The sequence below is a fragment of the Rattus norvegicus genome, chromosome 11 (genome assembly GCF_021556685.1).
Source record: "Rattus norvegicus strain SHRSP/BbbUtx chromosome 11, alternate assembly SHRSP_T2T, whole genome shotgun sequence".
NCBI classification, from domain to species: Eukaryota; Metazoa; Chordata; class Mammalia; order Rodentia; family Muridae; genus Rattus; species Rattus norvegicus.
This window is the reverse complement of record NC_141544.1, coordinates 47,222,168-47,248,563: the sequence shown is the minus strand read 5'-3', so window position 1 is coordinate 47,248,563 and position 26,396 is coordinate 47,222,168. Positions and strand designations below refer to the sequence as shown.

The 26,396-nt window shown below is 47.0% G+C and overlaps 1 protein-coding gene across 6 annotated transcripts in view; it reads left to right on the top strand.

The window, feature by feature from the left end:
* The first annotated feature begins 11,213 nt into the window (after positions 1 to 11,213).
* Positions 11,214 to 26,396, top strand: part of Hlcs (holocarboxylase synthetase) — a 179,839-nt gene continuing 164,656 nt past the window's right edge. For 3 of the 6 annotated variants that reach the window (XM_087575910.1, XM_087575908.1, XM_087575909.1), the window contains exon 1: positions 22,067 to 22,154. The gene's annotated coding sequence lies outside the window, so the exon portion shown is untranslated. 6 annotated transcript variants of the gene reach the window in all.

The window sequence follows — 26,396 nt, the reverse complement described above, 5'->3', positions numbered from 1 at the left end:
ACTCAGGTTCCCCTCCCCCACTTAGGTAACCACCACTCTAATTTCCCTATCTATAAATGTAACTGTTGGGTTCCTTTGTGGAGCATAAAATGTTGTCATCCTCATTCCAAGCCTACAGATTAGGCATTATCTTCAGTCTGCAGATTAAGAAACGAGATCTTGTTCGTGGGCAGGAGAGATGGCTCAGTGGCTCGGAGCTGTAACCGATCCTGCAGAGGATTGGGTGGGGCTCAAGTACTCTTATTAGGTTTTTCTCCACAGGCTATGACTTTGGGGGAAACCTAACGCCCTCTTCTGTGGGCACCTGCACTCAGGCACATACCTGCATGTTGTGCCAGGAAGCATGCGTGAACCCCTAAAGACCACCACGCAGCTGACTCTGATGTAACCTCATTAGGGTCTCTGCATTACAAGCTCGGGCTTGGGTGCTCTGTCAGCCCTGACATAGCAGGGCAGGAAGGTGGAGCAGCCCCCAAGCCCTCATCAGGATAAGGTTTTATGGGGAATGGCAAGCAAACAGGTGGGTGCTTTGAAGCAAAACCATGAACAATCACAAACTGTCTGAAAGTACACCGGAAACAATCAGACTAATCTTTGATTGACTGTTGCTAGGGAGTAACTCTGGGGTATGGTCCAAGGACAAGCCATGGGGTCCTTCCTGGTTCTTGGGTGTAGCTTGGGTTCAGCTGTAGGTCAAATTCTCAGTTTCTTTTTCTTTTAAGATGGAGTCTTGTTCCAAGATGGAGTAGGTTTGGCCTCTCATGCCCTCTAGACACACTGGCAAGTATAGTTTTAAAAGTAGAAGAAACTGGTATTCAGAATAATTCAGAAAGATTTTTTTTTTTTAAATCACTGGGGTTTGGAGAGATGGCTCAATGGTTAAGAATACTGACTACTCGGGGTTGGGGATTTAGCTCAGTGGTAGAGCGCTTGCCTAGCAAGCCCAAGGCCCTGGGTTCGGTCCCCAGCTCCGAAAAAAAGAAAAAAAAAAAAAAAAGAATACTGACTGCTCTTCCAGAGGTCCTGAGTTCAATTCCCAGCAAACACATGATGGCTCACAACCATCTGTAATGGGATCCGATGCCCTCTTCTGGTGTGTCTGAAGACAGCTACAGTGTACTCATATAAATAAAAAAAAATCTTTTTAAAAAATTATTTTAAATCTTGAACTCAGGGTGTCACTCAGTGGTAGAGCAGTTTCTAGAATGTATAGACCCTGAGCTTGATTCTCAACAGTGAAAGAAAAATAATGTCATCTCATATGTCTGAAACGGCTTCCATGCTGTGCACGGCTCTGAGAATGGACAGCAGGAAGTAAGGCTGAAGCAGACACAAGGAAAGGAAATGACCACTTCCCGGCTTGTCTTCCCACTGTTTATGTAAAAATACTCCACCCTCTTAGATGTTTCGGCCGGTCCGCTCAGAGACCGGAAACCTCTGATGGCTGAGGGCATCTTAACTCTTTGTCTCTTAGAACTCACCCTAGGTCAGTGTCTGAACAAGAGTTTTTAATTAAAGACAAGAGGTCGAAATAGGATCTCTGTTTATTTCCCAGCTTGTCACCCGAGGTGGGACTGATACCCTTGAAAGTTGGTAGATTTCCCGCGATTATACTCCATGACTACTTCTCACATAGAGCTCTGCCCTGGATGCAAGAGCTTGAGAAGCTGTTATGCTCGAATACTGGACAACACACAAAAGCCCGTATATCCTCGATGGCTTTAATTGTGGATTGTGTCTTTTGCTGTAATCTGTTTGAATATTACACAGGATCCAAGAACAGGAGCAACCCAGGGTCTCATGAATACTAAGTGACCTACCACTAAGCCCTAGCCCAGCTACTTTTTCAATTAATCCCTGCATCTGTAGAATGTACTAAAAACAAACAAGAGAGACAGAAGAGACGCTACATCCATGGTTCAGAGTGAAGCGCACTGGCTGCTCTTGCAGAGACCCCAGGCTCCCAGAGCCCACAGGGTGGTTCACAAACAACTGTAACCCCAGTCCCAGGAATCTGACATCCTCCTCAGGCCTCGGTGGGACCAGTCTTGCATGTGGTGCACAGTCACACATCCAGGGAAGACATTAATCATATAAAGTAAAAATGATCCCTCATCAACATAACTACTATTTGCAACAGATGAAACTCACAATCTATTAAAGCACAGAACTGTGTCCAACTCCAGCAGATACATCTATAATACAACCCCTGCCCCTAAGGGTCAGGAATCTTTTTAAAAGAGAGAACAGACAAAGTATCAGGGGAACAGGAAGTTCACTGTGAGATTGTTTCCCCGGCAAATGTCAGAAGTTACACCATCCAGTCTTACCAACATGACTGTCTAAACATGACCTGAACAGGGATGACACCAGTAGACATGCTAACATGGAGGGGGGTGGGGAGCTCATAAGGTCTCCACTCTACCCAAGGAAGTACAGGCAACTGAGGAATGCTGAGAGCAGGAGAAATAGTCTCCCCCACAGAAGAGCACACCAATTGGTTATCCAGTATCAAATGGTCAGCCCTGAAAGCATATATACAAATAACATCTATACATATTGAGCAGGTTGCATTTGTGTGTGTGTGCATGTGTGTGTGTGTGTGTGTGTGTGTGTGTGTGTGTGTACAATTAAGGAAAAAGAAGCCATGTATTTGAAAGAGAAAAGGAAAAGGGGGTGATGATGTAATTATATCCCAGCATTTGGTAGGGAGAGGCAGGCAGATAGATCTCTGTGAGTTTAAGGCTAGCCTGGTCTACATAGTGAGTTCCAGATCAGCCAAAGCTATTTAGAAAGACCTTGTATCAAACAAAAAAAGCACACACAGTTGGGCTGTCTAGATGGCTCAGTGGGTAAAGTCACCTGTTACTCATCGATGCAAGCCTGGTTCCACAGAGTTGCTCTCTGTATTAAAACATCTAAAGCGCACAGAAGCTGAATTTGGATCGAATGAACCTCAGAAACCATTTGAACACTTGGATCTTATCTGTTATGGTGACTTGTCTATCCTTCACAGTTTTCAAATTTTCACTAATTAAGCATATATTGATGTATCTAGAAACTTGTGGATATACCTTGAACCATAAGCAAATATTCTGTTACAACAACTGCCCAAGTTTTAACCATGGAGATTTTACATTTCTTCTAGCATAAGTAGAAAAGAAAAAAATTTAAGACAAAAGACGGAAGACGGCATGATACTGTGCTCATGAGCTGGCCACTGTCCTCAGGTGCTGGCCACTGTGCACATGCACTGGCCTTCGTGCTCCTGTGTTGGCCACTGTGCACATGCTCTGTGTATGAGAACACTGTCACTATCTTCAGACACACCAGAAGAGGGCATCAGATCCCATTACAGATGGTTGTGAGTCACCATGTGGTGGCTGGGAATTGAACTCAGGACCTCTGGAAGAGCAGTCAGTGCTCTTAACTGCTGAGCCATCTCTCCAGCTCCTTAAAATAAAATTTTAACTACATTTAGGTATTTATGAGGAGGGTTTGCACCCACGTCACTGCTTGGGTGCTCACTTGTGAGGGGCAGGCGGTGGCTTCTGAGAGTCAGTCATCTTCTTCCGTGATTTGGGACCCAGGGATTGAACTTAGGTCATCAGGTTTCCCAGTGAGGACCTAGATCTGTGGAGCCATCTTGTCAGTCTTCCTAATTGTCTTAGCAACAATAACCATAACATCAGCAGCAGCAGCAGCAGCAGCAGCAGCAGCAGCAGCAGCAGCAACAGAGTAGAGTCAAAAGGGTCCTGTTAGGACTTGAATCTAAAGTATCCCTTACAGATCTGTGAACTGATGGTATATTTCCATCTGGCAGTATGTTCTCTCTTGATAACTAAGCTAATAGCATCTATCATTATTAATCTAATGGTCATAGAACCAGCCCCCTGAGGATACAGACAGACAACTGTACACATATTTTGATGGGGGTTGAAGTGAGAACAGCATCCACGACTCCTGGAAATGTGTATGAATACTCTAACCTTAGAAATAAAAGTAAATCAAGGCAGACTTGATGGCATACACCTATAGCCCCAGCACCCAGGAAATGGAAGCAGAAGATTGGTCGTCAAAGTCATCCTCAGCTAATAGCAAATTCTAGGCCAGCCTTGGAACCAAACAACAAAAGAAACAGCAGCCAGCCCAGCAGTGGTGGCCTTTTTTTTTTTTTTTCTTTTTTTTGGAGCTGGGGACCAAACCCAGGGCCTTGCAGTTGCTAGGCAAGCGCTCTACCACTGAGCTAACCCCGGTGGTGAAGCCTTTAATCTAGCACTTTTGAGGCAGAGACAGGCAGATCTCTGAGATTAAGGCCAGTCTGGTCTATAGAGCAAGTTGCAGGATAGTCAGGGATACACAGAGAAACCCTGTCTTGAAAAACCAACCAACCAACCAACCAACCACCCAACCAACCAACCAACCAACCAACCAACCAACCAACCAAGAAACCAAAAAAAACAAAAAAAGTGAGCAAACTTGCCTAGCATTCCACCCTTCCCTACAGTGTAATGATGTTCACTCTTAGTCCAGGGCCTCACATCACTAGCAGCTACATCTTGCTAGGACAATGACTAAGTGTAATAGATACTCTATAAATGTCTCTTATGTGAACAAGCTGTATTTCATTGCTAAAGTGCTTGTCTTTCTTCCTACATTTGATAAAACCTTTTTTTGTTCCCAGAGCCCAGGACAATCTCCATGTCGTATATGGTGAGTTTGGCTGCACTTAAGATCACAAACACAGTGCCCTGCATGAGACAGAAGTCTAGGCAGGGATCCATAGCAGGGGTCTTAACTGCTGAGCCATCTCTCCAGCTTCTGTCACAGTCAGGGGACAGAGGGAGGTGAATGCCTGTGATCAGCTTTCTGTTTTTATTCAGCCAGGTGCATGGAATGGTGCAATCCAAGCTGCATATGAGGCCAGTCTTGCTGTCTCAACTAGCCCAGTCTTGAAGGCATGCCCAGAGGTTTGTCTTCTATGTGCCTCTATGTCCTGTCAAGTTAGCAATCAAATTAACCACACAGACACGGGCACTGAGAGACCAGATCTTTTGGATTCAGACTCCATCTTAGAGAACCTGACCTAAGGTTAAACCCGAACTAACAGGTCCATTGCCTAGCAGCAGTTTCCAGGTTACCCCGCCACAAATCTGCACTCCCAGGTTACAAACCCGCCCCTGACACTTCACTTCCTAACAACCACCAATCAGGAAAAAAGCAGAAGTTAAGGTTATGGTCTGGCATCCAGCCCCAGCCAATTATGTTGAAGGCCATAATGAATGGCCCCCCAGTCAGATGTGAACCAAGCTAGATACCCCCTTCTTGCCTCTATAAATGCTTGCCTAAAACTAGGCTCAGGGCTCCACCTTCCTGCTGCGTCAGGGTTGGTGGGAAGCCCAAGCCCGAGCTTGTAATAAAGAGACCTTAATGTGATTGCATTGGAATTGATTCTTCGGTGGTCTTTTGGAGTTCATGAATGCTTCCTGGCACATCAGCACTAGCCCCACTCAGGATGATTCACTCCCGTGAACTAATTGACTCCCAGAGTCCTAATTGACTCCTAGCACCTCCTTGACAATGCGGGAATTAGGCTTAAATATGAATTTTCAGCTGGGGGACACCCACAAATATGTAGTATAATACCTTGTCTTTCAGAATAAGACCCAAATGTGGTATGCATCACATTTGCTTGTGTCCTAGTGTGAACCTGATCACATGACCAGGCTAAGTTGCAAGGAAGCACAGTTATTATTCTGTGTTACCCTTCATCTAGTTGAAAATGTAACAGGTAGAGAAAGACCGGAACAGACATGAAGAGACAGCTAGGACTCTATCTGGTCTTGTAAGATGCTCTGTGGACACTTGAGTTGTGTTTTATAAAAGAGCAGTGTGAGAGGTTGCCTTGGAGGACTCTGCCAAGGGGTCCCTCTGAACAATCAAGCCATGCGACAGCGCTAATATAAAAGGAAGTTGATTTGGGACCTGGGGGAGGGGGTAGAGCCTGAGGAGGGAGGGGGACAGAGAAGGACAGAAAGAGAGAGGAGGAAGAGAGAAAGAGGGAAAGAGGCTGGGACACATGGGGAAGAGAAGGAGGCAGAGATCAGATGGAGAGAGAAAGGAAAGATGAAGATGAGAAGCCAAACCCACTCCATCATCTTAAAAGAAAAAGAAAAAAAGGCCTGCAGCTGAACTCAAACTGCACCCAAGTACCAGGAAGGACCCCACCACGGCTTGTCCTTGGCCAGAGTTGCCCCCTAGCTACTTCCTAGCAACAGTGAATCAAAGATTAGTCTGATCGTTTCAGATGTACTTTCAGACGGATTGTGGTTGTAAACCATCTTGCTTCAGATCACCCACCTGTCGGCCTGCAATAGACATTCAGTTAGACGCTTGCCTAGTTGGACACTCCCTCACTAATTCCCATTCCCTATAAACCCTGTCCTGCTGAAGGTTGGAGACTGCTCTGCCTTCCAGTCTTGCTATGTCAGGGTTGAGTTGGGGGAGAGCCCAAGCCCAATCTTGTAATAAAGAGACCCTAACGTGATTACATCAGGAACGTCTCCTTGGTGGTCTTTTGGGGTTCATGAATACTGCCCAGCACAACAGAGAGAGAGAGAGAGAGAGAGAGAGAGAGAGAGAGAGAGAGAGAGAGAGAGAGATTGAGAGAGAGCTTTTTATAGCAAGCCAGGTTCATCCCTGGCTGTTGCTAGGTAACTGTTAGGTGGAGCCTAGGTGAAATGCTAACAACCTGCTAGAGGGAGGGAATATTATCAATGGGGAACATGTTGATGTGTCACTATATTGTCCCAGGGAGCAATGGGAATCTTTAAAGATACAACGGAAGCATTTTTTTTTTAAATTAACTTGAGTATTTCTTATTTACATTTCAAGTGTTATTCCCTTTCCCGGTTTCCGGGCCAACATCCCCCTAACCCCTCCCCCTCCCCTTCTATATGAGTGTTCCCCTCCCCATCCTCCCCACATTGCCGCCCTCCCCCCAACAATTACGTTCACTGTGGGTTCAGTCTTAGCAGGACCAAGGGCTTCCCCTTCCACTGGTGATCTTACTAGGATATTCATTGCTACCTATGAGGTTGGAGTCCAGGGTCAGTCCATGTATAGTCTTTGGGTAATGGCTTAGTCCCTGGAAGCTCTGGTTGTTTGGCATTGTTGTTCATATGGGGTCTCGAGCCCCTTCAGGAAGCATTCTTTTACATTTATTTTTGCAGGGCTAAACTGAACTCAGGGCCTCATGTATGCTAGGCAAGTGTTAACCAACTGAGCCACAGATCCAGATACACTTATTTAATTAATTCTTATTTAATTAATTTACTGTTGCAGGATATTTGATCACACTGTGAATCTCAAGATTGTGTTATTTACTGAAAAAACAAACAAATCACGTTTCTAGACGTGTTGTGGCTCAGCCCTTAGCACACGCCTTTAATCCCAAACACTGAAGGTAAAGGTAGTCTGTAGAAGGAAGCAGCCATGTTTGAAAGTGATGTCTAATTGAGTGGCAGACAAAGTGACAAATCTGAGACGATTTGACAGAATAGCATATACCCAGCTCTCATGAGAAGAAAGAGGAAAGAGAATCCTCTTAAGAGGAAGAGACAGCATATGTGCTGGAGAGATGGCTCAGTGGTCAAGAGCACTGACTGCTCTTCCAGAGGTCCTGAGCTCAATTCCCAGCAACCACATGGTGGCTCACAACCATCTGTAACGAGATCTGATGCCCTCTTCTGGTGTGTCTGAAGACAGCTACTGTGTACTTATAAATAATAAATAAATCAATCTTTAAAAAGAGAAAGAGCAGCACAGAGAGAAGAGGAGAAAGGAGGAGTCACTGTCATCTCATCTGGTTCCCAAGAATGTCAAAGTCTCTGGACATCTGTCTCCACGGGAGTCACCCTGAACAGTTCTCCTTACAAGTTGCAGAGAGACAGAGAGCGAGCTGGACACAGGTGAAGACAGACTGTGCCAGGAGATTAGAATGGATTGCCAGAGTTAGTTTGAGGCCAAGCAGAGCAAACAATCAGTGGCTGAGGGAAGCCGGGTTGAATCTGTCAGCTTGGAGAGGAGTCTGAGCCAGAAAGTTGAGTTGAACCAGCCAGCCAGAGACCAGAAAGAGCTCAAAACCGTGAGCTTATTCAGCAGCAAATCTCAGGGGCTGAAACACTCTAAGCCTTGATTACATTGTTACAGAGGCTAGAAGCTTCCAGGTGTAGGCCTCGGTTAGCAGACTGAGGCAGTGAGCCTCAGAGACAACCATGACCTCTGGAAAATAAAAGCTACATATACAGGGGTTATGGAGGCAAAGTTTGGAGGCCATTCAGAGCCTGTCTCATATGGGTACACAGCTCATATATATACAGCCATCAAAACTAGATAATATTGATGAAGCTAAGAGGTGCATGCTCATAGGAACCGGATATAGATCTCTCCTGAGAGACACAGCCAGAACATGTCAAATACAGAGGCGAATGCTAGCAGCAAACCACTGAACTGAGAACTGGACCACTGTTGGAGGAATTAGAGAAAGGATGGAAAGAGCTGAAGGGGCTTGGAAACCCATAAGAACAACAATGCCAACCAACCAGAGCTCCCAGGGACTAAACCACTACCTAAAGAGTACACATGGACTGACCCATGGCTCCAGCTGCATATATAGCAGAGGATGGCCTTGTTGGACAGCACCAGGAGAAGAAGCCTTTGGTACTGCCAAGGCTGGACACCCCAGCGTAGGGGAATGCTGGGGGGGGTTAGGGAGGGGAACACCCATATAGAAGAAGGGGAGGGGAATGGGATAGGGGGCTTATGTCCAGGAAACTGGGAAAGTGAATAACATTTGAAATGTAAATAAAAAATATCCAATAAAAAGCTACGTTTAAATGCTTAACCATAAGTTCAGAGTCTAGCCCTCATATGGATAGCCCACAAATACCTGTACTTCAGCTGTAAGAGATCTAATGTTCTCTTTTGGTCTCCAGAGAGTTCACACGTATGTGCATCGTCTTACACAGACAACACATACATATACATGAAACATACATGAAATAAGAATGATTTTAAAATATAAATGTAAACTATATTCCTTGGGAAACTAAAATGTGCATTAAGTGCATATGCCAATATACATGCCAAAAATAAAGCAAGAGAAAGGTCTCTGCTTCGGGCCCAGATCGAGCAGAGTAGCCGCACTCTGGTGAAACTGGCCGGTTGGTAGGATTGGATATCCCACCCAGCACGGCATGCTTGAAGTACAGCCAATCTTAAATCTCCTGCCTCATTCCACGTGTGGGTAGGGCCACAGCCTTCCCTACCTGAGCCTCTCTCCACTCTGATCTGTGTGACACCCTGCCTCCAGATGATTTTTCCTGTGCTGCATTTTGCTGTAACACCTTTGTGCTGGGACTGTAGGTCTGTGGCAGGACAGTGATTAGCATATGCAAGGCCTCAGATTCACCTTCCCAACCTAGGTGCCACTAACACTAGAGAACCACCAGTCAGATGACCACCCACACCATTTCGAAGGTCATATGCCTAGGTATTAGAGATCGGGGCTTTTGTTAATCTTTTATTTGGTTGCTTTTTTGAGATAGGTTCTCCAAAAATTCGTGGCAATCCTACTGCCTCAGCTTCTCTGGAGCTTGACTTATGGATGTGAGCCGCCATGACCTGGCTTTAATTTAACTCATAATATAACCAGCTTCAAACTTGTCTGCTTTTAGATTCTAAGACCACCTTAACTCACAAACATACTCTCCATGTAGAATGCACTTGCCCAGTTTTACCCCTAGGCCAGCTGGGTCAGAGGTTGGGACTGCCCCCTCCCTTCCCTCCAACCACCCCCTGCAGGAAGGGAGAGGTTGAAGGCCTCTGAGTTCTTACCACTGAGCTCCCCACGGCCAGCAGTTGAGGTCCTAGCTAGTGAAGGGAAGAGGAGGTGGAAGTGGATGGGATGGGTCTGGCCTGAGCAGAAAGGTCTGCTCTTAGAGCCTACAGCTGCTGTCCCTTTTCCTCATGAGTAATTTTGGGGTTTTGATGAGGATTTCCACCCTGTGCCCCACAATGCTGGTGAAGGTTTGTAACTTCTTCGTCCTCCTGGAGGCCCAGCACTTCCTCTGCACCCCCCCCCCCCATAATATGGCCTTAAACATACTTCTGCAGTCTCACACAAATATTTATGTGAGGTGGTGTTCTTGGCACTGACTGTAAAATCAAATATTAATCAATTCTGAAACATACAGAAGACACCTGTGACAGTTAGTTTTGTTGTCAGCTTGACATATCTGGGAATCGGAAACCTCAAGAAACAATGCCTTCACAAGGCTGGTTTATAGAGCAGATAAATCCTTGGCGGTATTTTTCTTGATTTATGCAGGGCTCCGCCCACTGTGGTTGTAGTATGCCTGGGCAAGTGATCCTGGTTTGTATAAGAAACCTAGCTGAGGAAGCCAGGAAGGGTAAGCCAGTGAGCACCTCCTCCCCTATCCTGGGCTCTTCATCAGTTCCTGCCTCCACCAGATCTTACCCTGACTTCATGACAGGCTACAAGTGGGAGCTGAAATAATCCTTTTCTCCTCATGCACTAGCACAATACTCTGTTCCACAGTACCAAATATTATTCACCGTATGTACTCTTTATGCAAAACCAAGCACACTAGTGTGCAGATTTGCCTTCAAGTAGCCTAAGAATTAACTTACAACTTATTGTTAATAAATGTTTGATTTTTTAAACTATGTAGCTATACATCGGGGTTGTGAGAAAACTCAGGGGTGCTACGTTCGGGAGTGGAAAATTTAGGAAGCGCTGTTCTAGGTAACTACTTAAGCCTGGGAAGTAGGTTTCCCGTGTGGGCATCTCGCAATTCCTACTGGATGAGCAGAAATGAGGGTAGCTTATACACCCACTTGGGGCTGCCATCTTATGTGAGGCCGGCTTTCCCAATTATAATAGTTGGGACCTGATAACGCGGAGGTTGGCTCTGGAACTGAATTGCTAGACGCTGCGTGGGCTATCTGAGCAACTGTCTTCTGGTACTGGGAAAAGACGCCGCAGGGTGGTACCCCGAGGCAAATGTGTCTGGCACGCGAGGCAGCGCGATTGGCTTTGCAGGGGACGGGGAGCTCTGGATCCAGATTGCAGGGGCAGGCTGCAGCCTGGCGGCGCGTTCCCGAGGCGCGGGCTGCTTGGCGCAGTGCGCATTCCCGCGCGCTGCTCGCCGCGGCCGCCAGGGGGCGCAGTGGGGTCTCAGCGCGACCACCCTGCAGAGCGGGCGGCCGCGCCCCAGGCTACGAGGTAAGCGAGGCGCCGCTCTGGAATGTGTCGGGAACTCGCCGGCGGGCTGGGGCCCTCGAGCGGCGGGATGACGGGCCTGGCCTGTACGTCGTCCCGGCACTGCAGCGTAGGTGGCGGTCAGCAGCCATAGCGTTGCGAATCTGGCTTCGGCGCCGGGGGCGGGGCTTCCGGTGGGGCCTCATCCGGGAAACCTCGCTCCACTTTCATTGCGCATGCGTGCCGCCGCGAGACCGGAAGCGCCTCCGCCCTCCTGAAAGAGGAAAGCAATTGCGTAGGTGAAAAAAACTTCTAAGTAATATAAGAGACAACTGATAAGTGATCAAAACCATTTCAGCATACGTCAAAGATGAAGGATTAGTGTCCGTAGGTGGAAACTGAGGATTGAGGGTAACAAAAAAGTCAAAGAGGACAGGGAGGACGCACACCACATGACGTAATGCCTGATTTCTGCTGGGCGGAAAGATACTCAGTATCTCTCCAAGAGCCAGAGCACAGGCTGTGCCTTCAAACCGCCGTGGGGCTCTGCTAGTCTGTGGGGAAACAGACATCCGTGCTGATGAAAGGTGGAATCACTCTAGTAAAGGGAATTTTGATGATGTCCACGCACTTCGTATATATTTGTCCTGTACCTACTAACCCTTCAGGAACACCGCAATAGGGAGGCTTGTGAATCTCAGTGTAGTCGCCTGCAGGGGCACAGCTCTGTAGACAGCGTCAGTGCCAGCACACCAGTAATTGGTTGAAGGAATCCGCAATGCAGCACCATTCGTTTGGGCCGAAGAGATGTCATCTGACAAAGAGTGATTTCTAGATTTCACCGGCAAATGGAAGGAAGCTAGGCATACACGAATGCTGTGGAACTATTATTTTGTGTGTGTGTGTGAGAAGGGAGAAGTAGTAAAAACTTACCACTTTTAATGAAAGAATGTAGGGAAGATTTTAAATGGGTTTTGTCTTTTCAAGACCTGGGATTTGTCTTAAGCCAAATTCTGGGGTTAGGGGTGCAGCTCTGTGGGGGAGGATTTGTCTATCTGAGTCAGGACTAGGTTCAGTCCCCGATACTCCTCCCTCAAAGAATAAGAAAATAATTATCCTGGAGAAATGAAAGAAAGTGAAAGGCCTCTTCAAACAGGAAGACAGTTTATGCAAAGCCGGGGGTGGGTGGGGGGGTGGGGATTGGATAAACAGTATTTATAACGAAACACCATCAATGAAAGTAATACCATTATCTTCATTTGAGGTTTCTCTAAATCACTTTTTTTTTTTCTGGTTCTTTTTTTCGGAGCTGGGGACCGAACCCAGGGCCTTGCGCTTCCTAGGTAAGCGCTCTACCACTGAGCTAAATCCCCAGCCCCTAAATCACTTTTTATTATTTAAGAAAATAAACCAAGGTAAATTCCAGGTATCTCAGACATTTTGTAATAGATACAAACGTATTTTCAAAGTGTTATGAAAGCATCAGCGTTGGTAGAAATGTGGCCAGAGGGTTTTTGGGTTTATTGCTTGGAATTCTTGGTCATCCATACAATTACAGCTGAGGGTCACCAGCTTTTCTGTAGTCTGTGTAGACATGGCTTCACAAGGAACTGAGGTGGACAATAATAATCTAAAGCTACCTCCTGAAGCTTTCAGCACAAGTGAGGGGCATCTGTTAGGGTCCTGTCTCTCCTCTTGGTGGGGTCTTTCTCTCTCTGATACACAGGTTTTAACTCTCATATAGGTCTTTGTCACTGAGAGACTTTGTAAGCATTTCTGAGGGGTGTGTGTGTGTGTGTGTGTGTGTGTGTGTGTGTGTGTGTGAGATAGATAGATAGAGAGAGAGAGAGAGAGAGAGAGAGAGAGAGAGAGAGAGAGAGATGATGATGTGCAGGGGATGGAGAGGGAGAGCGCTGTGCCTGTTTCCTGAGTAACCCACAGGAGGATGTCTGGGGTCCTGGTCTGCCACTCATTCCCTTGAGACAGGGTTCCTATTTATCTGAATGCCAGCAAGCTCCAGCCATACCCCATAGTGCTGGAGTTACAGGTGCACGTGTAGCTATGCCCAGCTTTTTATGTGGGTGCTAGGGATTTGAACTTGGGTGTTGACCCTTGTGCAGCTAGTGTACTTACCCCACTCCTGTACTTACCCCTCATTGTTTGTTTGTGTGCACGTGTGCATGCGCGCATGTGGGTAGTTGTGCTTTCCTTGAGTGGTAAGCAGACACCTTCATGTCTGGTCCTTTGGAACTGAGTTATAGACTTGCTAGCTCCAGTGTAGGTGCAGGGAATTGAACCGCGGTCCTTTGGAAGAGCAGCCACTGCTTTCACCACTGAGCCATTATCTCTCCAGCTCCATACTATCTTTAAAATTGCCAATCGTTTGGGCAAACATATAGCATTCAACAATCCTGATATCCGTTGGCCATTTGAACAGGCTGGGCAGGGGTTTTAGAGCTCCTCTTTGTTCCTGCAGCATGCTGTAGTCAGTTACTGCTGCATCGGTCCGTGACTGTCTGCGTGATATTAGCTATTTTGGTTTTTGCTAAATGATGTCTTGTGGTTAGGACTATAAAGTGTCAAGTATCTACTTGAGCAGTTGTAATGACAGAAAAACAAATATGTCTACAGTCCTGGCACTAGGAAGTGGAAATGAGAGGATTGGAGCTCAGGGCCAGCCTGGGCTACTTAGTTGGAGGCTGTGCTTGTTGGTTTTTGTCCTTTTGACATAGACCTGGATATATTTTGGAAGAGGGGGTTTGAGGAAAATGTCTCCACAAGATCCACCTGTAGACCAGTCTGTGAGGGCGCTGCCTTGGTTGATTGATGTGGGAGGTGCACCTCACTGTGGGTGGTGCCCCCTGCACAGGTGGTCCTGGGCAGCATAGGAAAGCAGTCTGTGCATCTGTGGAGAACAAGCCAGTGAGCTGCCATCTCCACAGCTTCCTCTTCACTTCCTGTCTCCAGGTTCCTGCCTGGAGTTCCAGTCCTGATCTCCCTCAGGGATGGAGTGTGGCCTGAGGGCTGTAAGCTAAGACACACCCTCTCCTCCCTGCTTGTGGTTGCTTTAGTCACTTTCTGTCACTGAGATAACAACATGGCCAAAGGAACTTCTACACAGAGGCGATCAGTTTGCGTCTGGGTTTCTGAGGGTTGATTTCTGATGGAAGAGTGAAGGGATCATTCACATTTTGATTCACAACTATGAGGCACCGAGAGCGGCCAGCATGAGCCCACTGGGAATCCTCCAGTCTTTCTCGTGCGCGTGAGTGGTGTGTGTGTGTGTGTGTGTGTGTGTGTGTGTGTGTGTATCTTTTTCTTTTTGAGACAGGGTTTCTTTGTTTAGCCTTGACTGTCCTGCCACTCACTCTGTAGACCAGGCTGGCCTCAAATTCAGAGATCTGCCTGCCTCTGCCTCCCAAGTTCTGGGATCTCCAGTCTTTTAAAATCTCAAAGCCCAGTTCCCATGAGACAAGGCCTTAGCTCCTGATCCTCCTCAAACAATTCACCAGCTGGAGACAGAATATTCAAATGTATGAGCCTGTGGAGGCCACTCTTTTCAAACCACCACCGTTGTGGGGCTTTATTACAGCAATGGGAACCTGACTAGGGCAGGGGCTAACCTGGGAGAGTCATAAGACACCATCTAAACATCAAAACCAAAAATAAAGTAGAAGTAAGTGCATATGCCCTTACCTGTAAGTAAGAAACATCGTTTGAAAATAAATTTTTGCGTTTTCTTTTTTTTTTTTTAAGATTTATCCATTTATTATATGTAAATACACTGTAGCTGTCTTCAGATACACCAGAAGAGGGCAACAGATCTCTTTACAGATGGTTGTGAGCCACCATGTGGTTGCTGGGATTTGAACTCAGGACCTCTGGAAGAGCAGTCGGGCGCTCTTAACCACTGAGCCATCTCTCCAGCTCCTTGCGTTTTCTTTTTATCTTTCTTTTTCCCTGCCGAGGTGTAGGAGGAGGGGATGGTCTCTCATTTAGCCTGGATTGTTTTTGAACTTCATATTTAGACAAGACTGGTCTTGAACTCACATAGCCCACTTGACTCTGTCTCTAAAATGATGGAACTATAGGTGTGTGCCACTGTCTCCAGGTAATTCTGTATTTCACTTTAAAAAGAGTGTATGTGTATTAGTGTTTGACTGTATGTAAATGCACCATATGTGTGCAGTGCCTGTAGTGGCCAGAAGAGGGCATCACATCTGGAAGCAGAGTGGGCCGTACCGCTATGTACAGCCATGTGTACCTTCTGTCCATCTTGCCAGGAGGTAGAGTGGCTAGAGTTGCAGTGCATTTGGAGATAAAGCAAAGGTGTCATAGATGTTGGGTATCTTGCGTGACACAACCGTAAGAGAAGTTCTACAGGATGCGGAACGTAAATGTGGAGGGGACAGTGATTCTTCGTGTCTTTATGTTCAGGCACCTGTGGAATTTCTAAAAGCAGCAAGGTGCATTGACCAGAGGAGACGGGCAAGCAGAGTCAGGGTTGGTGTAAGAGGTGGCTGACTGATAGCAGGCGTTCTCACAGATGTTTGCGCTAAAAAGGGAAACAATAGGGAACTGCCCAGTATAGCAGCCTGCTCAGTAGACCAAGGTACCGTCAACCAATCAGGGAGTGAAACAGTTTTCTGAGAGAGAGACAGAGAGAGAGAGAGAGAGAGAGAGAGAGAGAGAGAGAGAGAGAGAGAGAGAGTGAGTGTGTGATAGATTTAAGTAAATCATTAAATTCAATGATAGTGCTGGGAACCAGGGTCCTCACTAGGAGAAAAGGGGACCCTGTGGATTGGAATAAAAGGTTTTTCATTTGGATTTATTTTTAGGCAACTATTTCTAAGCGCCTGGAAGCAGGGCCACCTGTAGGAAAGAGAATTCCCTGGGCCCATGTCTTTGTTTCTAAATATCATTGTCCATGAAAAGGAGTCAGTGGTCCTTGGAGAAATGCCTCCTTCAGGGAGACTGAGAGATGGACCAGGAATGGCTCCTGCCAGAAACGCAGAGGTGCCAGAGACATGATGGGGGGAGGGGGGTCCAGAGGGTATAGAGTTTCATTTGTCAAGGCTGGCACAACCTGAGAGTGAATGCTGGCAGTACCCGAGAATGACACTGAGGAGGAAAGACTGGCAGTACCAGACAATGACACTGAGGAGGAAAGACTTGGAGCGAGGGATGGCTTAGTGATCAAGCATTTGTCATACAGGGTGAGCATTCGAGTTCAGTGCCCCAGAACCCACATAAAGGCTTCGTGAAGTGGTGGAGTGGCCGGCCCATTCCAGTCATATCATGCAGCTCTGGACTTGATTGAGAGATCCTGAGTAAGTGGTAAGGTGGAAGAATGATTGAGGATTAACCACCACATGCATGAGCACACAAGTGCAAGCACACCCATGTGCATTGATGCACACACACACACACACACACACACACACACACACACACACACACATGGGAAAAAAATTCCCCACTCACAGGTGAGAGCAAAAATAAAAGGAAACAAAATTGAACAGGTGAGCATAGTAGAGGGGTGTTTCTGAGCTGTAGTAGAATAAACATATATAACAAGATACTGGAGGAGCAGCCCAGTGAGACAATCATGGTTTAGACACACAAACAACAGGTGCGACAAACGTTGGGTGAATAATGGAGGAATAAACACTACCGTTTCGGGATTGGGGATTTAGCTCAGTGGTAGAAGGCTTGCCTAGCAAGCGCAAGACCCTGGGTTCGGTCCCCAGCTCCGGAAAAAAAAACCAAAAAACAAAACACTACCGTTTCGGAGTGTCACTCCAGAGACAATGTTTTATAAAGATTAAAAAGGAACTTGTTGCATCACCTACACAGTGTGACTGGAAGCAGCATGACCAGTGTGGGTTGAACTGATGTCATGTGCCACCTTGAAATGTACACCTTGAAATGTCATCATATAGTGGAGAAGGGTCACTGTGTAGAAAAGCTGCCGCCAGGAGAACTGACCAACTCCACGGAGACTGCCTAAAACCATTCACAAAAGCAGAGCCTTCCTGACCTATCCCCACCCCCATTAAGTTCCAGCCCCCTCAACAGACCAAAGGAGAATCAACAACAGGGCTCTGGGGGACCCATTCAAACCACAGCGGATGCAACCTGATAGTCCTGGGAAAATCTCACTGCTGGCAGACTTTAGCTATGGGGCAATTTAAATCTGAATTCAGTTACTGCAGCGTGATTGGGTAAGAGAAGTGTTCTTAGGAAATACACCCTGAATGCTTATGGATGAAGGGTCATGATTTCTGCAGCTGAATTTCATTGCGGAAAGAAAACATTCTGTACTACTCTGCATGCACCAACATATGCTCCCTATGTAGAACATTTAAAAATTCCCAACTTAGAAAGTTACTCCTTAAAAATATCACTCTGCCTTTGTTACCAATTGTAGGGTAAAGGCCTAGCGCATGCCACACCCTCAGTAAACAGGTGCGCGATTTGTCCAAGGAGCCTCGTGTCCCTGGGAACTGCGTGCCCCTGCCTCTATCCTGGGGCTGCTCTGACCTAGATTTAGAGTTTGGACAATGCGGCCTCTGTAATTAGCTGGAGCACTGCCTCTAGGAGGTTTTCCCAACCAGTGTGCAGCTTTGTGTGTGCGGAGATTCTCCAAAGCACTTGTGGAAATCAGCAGAAATCTAAAATCTGAATGGAAAAACAAACAAACACGGAACTCCTGACCTTGAAATACTGAGCTGAGAACAAAACCCACTGGTAATGGGGAGGTGGCCAGTGCCGGCATTTGGGAGGAGTCTAGCATTATCTTCGTGTGTGAGTGAGCATGCAGTGTCACAAGCATGTGTGCATTTGTCTTCCCGCACTTGTCACCATGTCCTGAATAGTAAACTCAAAAGCCATGGCACGTTCCTCGGTCGCCACTTCCAAGTAATCCAGATTTCTTGGGACAGCTGCTGCAGTCATAGCTTCTTTGTTTTTCAAAGGTTTATTTATTTTTACTTTGTGTTTTGGTGTTTTGCCTGCATATATATCTGTGCACCACGTGTGTGCCTGTCTGTAGAGGGTGTGGGATGCCCTGGAACTGAAGTTACATGGTTGCTAACCACCATGTAGGTGCTGGGAACTGACCCTGGGTTCTCTGCAAAAGCAGCAAAGCAGCCAGTGCTCCTAACTGCTGAGTCGTCTTTCCAGCTCCTACCCAATGTTTTACTCCAATCTTAGTTACTAACTCTCAGGTCATATGTGAGGTTGTATTTCATACTTGTGTGTGTGAGCCTGTGTGAGTTTATGAGTGTGTGTGTGTGGTGTGTGTGTAAGAGAGAAAGTGTGTTATATGTGTGAGTGTTGTATGTGTGCTCTATGTCTGTGTGTGTTGTGTGTGTGACTTTGTGTTGTGTGTGAGTGTGTGTGTGTGTACTGACTGTCATATATAGCACATAGATACCACACCTGTGGGGGAGCACTGCACTGCACCTCTTCTCTGCACTCTGACCACTTGTGAATTTTGTATTAACTACTGTCCACTGCAGGAACCTTCTCTGAGGTCTAAGAGCTGTACTGATTTATGGGTGCAGAGTAAGAATTTGGAGGGAAGTTTCAATGGTATTTCCATTCAACAGAATAATTGTAAGAGCCTCACTCTTAGGGCTAATGAACTTCCACCCATGGCTTCTTGGCCACATTCACAGCCCGAGCTTGCATTTCCTCCAGTGGAGACAGGCTTAAATCCAACCAGAGAGTGGCTAATTATCTCTAACATTTGATCCTCTAGTTCAAGCACGGCATTTCTTTCCATGCTCCTCATTATTAAAGCTCACAGGGCTTGCGACTGGGTGCGATTATCAATGGGTTTCCCCTCTGCAGCCCACAGTTCCTGCTAGCACTGTGAAGCCTTGCTAGCAGGGAGTAAACTTACTGGTTAATACTAACTTGATTTCTCCGTGTTTGGTGACCACTTTTGTGTTTTCAGCAACACAAAGGGTCTTACTATTAAGTTCTGAGGGGCAACCAAGAGCACCAGCAATGGTCTGTGTTATTTTGGAGGTTTCTGGAACACTCCTGGCTAACAGCTCAAACAGAGGCATCTAACACCTGGCACTGGGGTTTTTAATTGTTAGCTTATGGTTTATGGGTGGGTGAAGCCCCCATCCTACCACACACACACACACACACACACACACACACACACACACACACACACACACATACACCCTGAACTCCCCCTCCCATCCCTCTTAGAAAACTTAGCGTGGTAGTTTGAGTGAGAAATGTCCCTCACTGGCTCAAGTATTTGAACACATGGTACCTAGTTGGTGGTTCTGTTTTGGGATGTTTAAGAAGTGTGGTCTTTGGGTTCGGTCCCCAGTTCCGAAAAAAAGAACCAAAAAAAAAAAGAAAGAAAGAAAAAAAAAAGAAGCGTGGTCTTGCTGGAGGAAATATTCCACTGGGAATAAGGTCTGAGAGTTCTTAGCCTGTTATGGTTTGTATATGCTTGGCCCAGGGAGTAGCACTATTAGGAAGTATGGCCCTGTTGGAGTGGGTGTGTCACTGTGAGTGTGGGTTTCATCCTAGCTGCCTGGAAGCCAGTCTTCTGCTAGCAGCCTTCAGAGGAAGATGTAGAACTCTCAGCTCCTCCTGCACCAAGACTGCCTGGACACTCCCATGCTCCTGCCTTGATGATAATGGACTGAACCTCTGAACCTGTAGCCAGCCTCAATTAAATGTTGTCCTTATAAGAGTTGCCTTGGTCATGGTGTCTGTTCACAGCAGTAAAACCCTAAGACATAGCCTCAGCCCACGTCCAGTTCACCGACTGCTTCATGCTTGCTGTTGAAGATGTGGTGTTTCATTACAGCAACAGAAAAGTAACTCTTACACTTATAAACTAAGAGGTTTCCTTTGGACTTTCCAAAAATCTGGTGTTAGTTTCCATGACCCTATCTCCTCCTCAGCCCTATCCTCCATCCCTCTCTCCAATTAAACCTTCTTCCACCTTCAGAACACCTTCAGTGTTCTACTATCCCCCCACCCCACCCCTGGTCCGTTCCTTCCCTGATAATGGCCTCTTTCTAGTTCCCTGGACTCCAGACGCACTCTACATTAAGTTCACAAATCTAAAGCCTGACAGTAAGCTCCAGGAGTGCGTGAGGGCGTGACGCTTGGTTTGCTGGTCTGAGTTACCTCACTCATTATAATGTCTCCCAGCTTCATCCATGGACCTGCAAGTCTCATTTTCCTTCACCACTGAATAAACTTTCTTCGTATGTAACTGCCACAATTTCATTATCCACTCACCAACTGAAGGGATCCAAGCTGTTTCTCTCTTGTAGCCATTGTGACTACGGAGCTGTGAACATGGGTAAGCCTGTGTCCCCAGGCAGGAAATAGAGTCCTTTTGGCTCATGCCCTGCAGTGAGTAGCTGGGTCAGTCATATGACCAATCTACTTGGAGTTTTGTTTTGCTTTTTGTTGTTGTTGTTGAGTTTTGTTGTTGTTGTTGAGTTTTGTTGTTGTTGTTGAGTTTTGTTGTTGTTGAGTTTTGTTGTTGTTGTTGAGTTTTGTTGTTGTTGTTGAGTTTTGTTGTTGTTGTTGAGTTTTGTTGTTGTTGAGGAATTGCCACACTGGAGGTCTGCACCGGTTTGCCCTTCACAAGAACCAAACAACATTAACTCAGATGTGTTCTAGCTTTTGCAGGGACTGTCCTCTGCAGTACTGTGTGCGTGAGCAGGCACCGGGGAGAGGCAGACAGGCCCTGAAGAAGGGGTGCAGAACCCTTGGGTGCAGGACATTTGTAGCCACAGAGAACTGTGTGTTTGAAGACACCCATCGCTGATCAGGATCACCCTTGAATTGCAGGGACCCAGTCTCACTCCCTCATTCTCTGACCAGAAGAGCATCATAGTTAATCTCAGGTGCCAACCGGGGTCATACCCAGAATAAAGAATCCTCCTCCAGTTGTACCAGAGCCTGGCTGCACACATCTGTAATTACAGCTAATGGGAGGCTGAGGCAGGAGGATCAGGGAATGTTCATGGCTAGCTTAGGTAAACTAGTAGTAAGAATGTCTAAAAATAGTATTATAAAGAGAGATGCCTCTGTGTGTGTGTGTGTGTGTGTGTGTTGTAGATAAAAGAAAAGGGGCGGGACTTCTTGAAACTGTTGAGAAGAAAGTGAAGGAATCGGGTTTAGAGATAAGAATGGAGATTCTCTCAGGCCTCCTGTTCCTGGGGGAGAAGGGAAAGCTGGAAGAGTAAGTATTAATAGGAACCTCCCTCACACAGCTGAGGGGGCAGAGGAGTAACGTGCCTCTCTAAGGCGGCTGGATCTGCTTTCTCTTTTCTCACCCGTTAAGCAAAACTTTCCATGGTGTTTATTACCTGAGGTAGGGGGTCGGGGAAGGGGCGGCAGCCAAGCATCTATTCCAGAGGGTTCTGAACCAAGTCAGGCAGGCACAGGAGTACAAGCAATACATTACAGGGATGGGGGTGGGGAGGGGACTAGGGTACTGCGGGTTTCTACAGGGAGGTTACATTTTGACCACGAAGGACAGCATCCCTTAAGGACCAGCCTGCTGTGGGGCAGGCTGAGCTACTGAGGAGCGACCCTGTGTGTATAGGTCCTGGAGGTCCTGGAGGTCCCCGAAGTTTCACGTGTGGCTGGAGGCCAGAGCCTGGCTGGGGTGTGGCCAGGATCTGGGGCTGCAGGGATCTGGCCCTTTCCCTGGTCTGTTCCTGCTCACGAGGCTGCCACCTGCCTGTGGTTGGCAAAGTCGCGCCGCCCCATTCCCGTGCATTTCCCTGCTTGTTACCGCTCCTGGAGCTGCGGGTAGCTCAGACCAGTAGCTTGGGCGAGGGACCGTGGCCGCCCGGCGTTACAGGTACGTGCTGCATGGTGACCGTGGCTTCCACTAGGGACACACTTCCTTTCTAGCTCCTGAGGAGCTAGCTGTCTTGCCCAGCTCGTCTCCAGTGCCCTGGCTTTGATATTTCTGTTTGTCCCCCTAGAGGGAGTTATTTATAGGCAGGAATAATTTCTTCACAGCGGGGCCCTTCTTGGCTTTGCTTGACCGATCTTGATACTGTCATCTGTTCAGGGCCAGAATCTGGTAGGAAACTGGCGGTGGAAAGCCAGCTCAATCCAGATGCCTCATGTTTTCTGCTTCTTCAGTAGTTAGCTTCTCTCTACACTGGGGTTTACTGTTTACGAACGTGAGGTCACCTCACCCCTGTCGATGAAATGGGAATGGGGCTCACCCCTTTTCAGCTTCAGCCCTCAGCCACGGAGGTAGCTTTGACTTTAGAAATCTGTGACTGCGGGAGGAAGTGGCTATGGGGGCTCATCTGGAAGCTGTGTGTATTGTTCAACCCCCAGGTCCCCTCTGATTGTTAGGAAGGGGCCTCCCTCCTGCAGCCAAGAGCTGAGTTCCGTATACTCTGCTTGTAAAGGACCTCTCCCCTCTGCTTGGTGAAGATGGATTTACTTTCAAAGTTTTGTGAGCACTTTGCTTTCTAATAGCCAAGCAGGCAAAAGAGATGGCAGTTGTGACTCGCTGGGAAAAAAAAAAAAAAGGATTTTTAGGTTCAGAAACTGTTGAGAACCTACTGGTGCAGGCATGGTGCTGAGCACCAGGGATGTGGGATGCCTAGGTCGCTGAGTCATGTTGCAGTTGTGCTGGGATCCGGGTGTCAGAGTTGCAGGGACAACGGGAGGCAACTGGAAACTATCTAGTCTCTGTTCATCTGTTTAAAAACATGAGGTTAGGAACTTAATTTTTTAAAATCAGTATTTCCTTTATTTAAATATTAATTTGTATTTTATGTGTGTTTCCCTGAATGTGTGCTGTGGCAAGCAGTGCCTGCAAAGACCAGAAGAGGGCGCCTGACCCACCATGTGTATGTGAATGGAATCTGGGTTCTTGTCACCTCCGAGCATATCTCCTGCCCCATGTTCAAAAGTGTGTGTGGGTGCACACAGTCCATGGTGGTCCATGCAGAGGTCAGGGCAACCTTGTAGGGTCTGTTCACCCCTTGTGCCCTTATGTGAGTTCTGCCGGTGGAACTGAGCCATCAGACCTGCACGATGAACACCTTAACTATTAAACATCTTGCTGGCTCAGGATGAGAGCCTTTCTCTGTTGCCCAGGCTAGCATCCAATGCCTGGTCCTCCCACCTCAGCCTCCCTAGTAACCAAACTGTATTTATCTGCCGGCATGCCTGGCTGTCACTTCATTTTGTTTCTTATAGATGAGAAACCAGGACTCAGCAAGATGAAGTAACTTGCTTATGGCTACATAGTCACTTAGGGACAGAAAAAGGAGTGCTAATGGAATGAAGGCGAAAGTCACTCTCTAATTCTTATTCTGAAGTCGCCTGAGACTTGCTGAAGGGTTGCAGAAATAGTATGAGAGTTCCCTCATCTCTCCTTGGCTCCCACCAACATTGACACCTTACACAACCATGGATGGATCAGTCCTAACTCAGTGCCACATACGAACGCACGTGCAGGCTCCAGGTCTCACTCATTTTCCCACTAGTGCCGCCTTTTCTGGCCTAGGATCCATCCCAGGATTTCATATTGCATGTCAGACCTTTATTTAAATATCATTATCACCATCATCACTACCGCCACCATCACCACCATCATCATCATGTGTGTGCACGCATGTGCACTGCTCTTGAAGGGCAGAGGACAACTTTATGGAGTTGCTTCCCTCCCCCTATTGCCACATGGGTTCCTGGACTGAACTCAAGTTGCTAGGCTTGCTCAGCGAGCTCCTTTATACTGTTCAGTTGCAGTGAAGAGAAACCAAGGCAGCTCTTTTTTTCTTTATAAAAGAGAGCATTTAATTAAGGGCTTATTTACAGTTTTAGAGGATTGACTCATTATCATAATGGCAGGCAGCAGACAGGCATGGCACTGGAGCCCTAGCTGAGAACTTCACATCCTTTGTCAACAGGGGGAGGGGGAGGGAGGGGAAGGGGAAGGGGGAGAGAATGGACCTGGTGTGGGCTTTTGAAACTTCAAAGCTCACTCCCAGTGACATACTTCTTCCAATAAGACCACACCTCCTAGTCCTTCACAGACAGTTCCATTCTGTTAGGGCTAAGTATTGAAATATGAGCATCTGGGGGCTATCCTCCATCAAAGCAGCACACCTGTGAGCTATTACGACAGGCTTATCTCTTTCTTAAAAAGTTTTAGCAAGTTTCTCAGTATGTTTCCCGCTGGCCTGGAACTCCATTTGTAGTCTGGGCTGGCCTCCACCTCCTGAGTGCTGGGATGATAGACACACAGCACTGTGCCTGGCATTGAACTCAGTAAATTGAAACCTTTTTTTTTAAAAGACAGGGTCTTACTCTATGCCAGGCCACCTGGGAACTTACTATGTAGTCAAACTTAACAGTGATCCTCCTGAGTCTCAGGAATAGTCGGGTTATAGGCACGAGGACCACTCTTGGCTGATCAGCTTTTTTTTTTTTTTTTCTCAGAACTGAGGACCGAACCCAGGGCCTTGTGCTTGCTAGGCAAGCGCTCTACCACTGAGCTAAATCCCCAACCCCAGCTTTTTAATTTTTAACTTTGGATTCCCCCTACTTGAAGTTTCTGCAGCTGGCACTGAATTGTTCACATTCAGTGACTAGATAGAAAGTCCATCCTATGTTGCCGCCTCCTCCCTCCCCTCCCCTCCCCTCTCCCTTCTCCTCCTCCCCCTCCTCCTCACCTTGTACACTTGTGCTTTCAGAGCAAGCTGTCTCCTCAGGTGACCTTAATAATTCCCGCCCACAGCCTTTGGGTGTGCCCAAGTTAGGGACAGTCCCAGCTCCTCTGATTTTGATACAGAAGGTTGTCCTCCGGGCTTACAGTGACAAACCTGGAACCTTCTGTAAGGTGCCTCTTGTGGATCTTTGATGATGATATATGCACAAGTGTATGTGTAACTGTGTGAGTGCCAACAGCATGTGTGTGAAGCACAGAGGTCGACTTATGGGTTCCAGCGGGTGAATTCTGAGCGTCCAGCCCGTTTGGCAAGTGCATTTACCCACTGAGCCACTGCTCAGGTCTCCGGGTATCATCCTTGTGGGAACTGCATTCCATTCATCCAGGGAGCTAGAAAGCCATAAATTCATCCCTCATTTCAGCTTCCTCATTTGGTTTTGAGGGCTGGAGGAAGTCACTCAGTTATTCTAAATCCCACTTTTCTCCTCCACAAGAAAGAGGGCACAATGGCTACTTTGCACATGTATCAGTTTGTTTTTTATTATTTTATTTAATTTTTAAAGAGTTTATGGGGATTGGGGATTTAGCTCAGTGGTAGGGCGCTTGCCTAGAGTTCGGTCCCCAGCTCTGAAAAAAAGAAAAGAAAGAAAAAAAAAAGAGTACACTGTTACTCTTTCAGACACACCGGAAGAGGGCATCAGATCCCACTACAGATGGTTGTGAGCCACCATGTGGTTGCTGGGAATTGAACTCAGGACCTCTGGAAGAGCAGTCAGTGCTCTTAACCACTGAGCCGTCTCTCCAGCCTTCATTTAAGTTTTTAATGGAGAGGTCTCCTATAATCCCTGGCTGGTCTTGACCCTCTGGGTTGAAGTAACCTTGCTACCTTAGCCTCCCAAGTTGCCTGAGTCACTATACTTTTTTTTTTCCTTTTCTTTCTTTTTTTTTTTTTTTTTTTTTTTCGGAGCTGAGGACCGAACCCAGGGCCTTGCGCTTGCTAGGCAAGCGCTCTACCACTGAGCTAAATCCCCAACCCCCTGAGTCACTATACTTATCTGTTTTCTGTTGTTATAACATACACCGGATGCTGGGTAATGGGTAAAGGTAAACTTTATTGAGCTCACAGTTTTGGAGTCTGAAGGCCAAGATTGGGCAACCCCATCAGTCTGGCCTCTGGCAGAACTCTCCGGGAAACAGGAAGGGAAACAGTCATGTGCAGAAGCAAACACACCTATTGCTTTGTAACATCACATTTTGTGAGAACTGAGTCCTGTGGGAATTCCATTAATCCCTTCTGAGGACAGCAATCCCTCAGGACCTACACACCTCCCTCTAGGCAGGCACTCCAGCCTGCAGCCCAAGGACATCCCAGGACAACCATGAATGCTACCCAATGCAGAA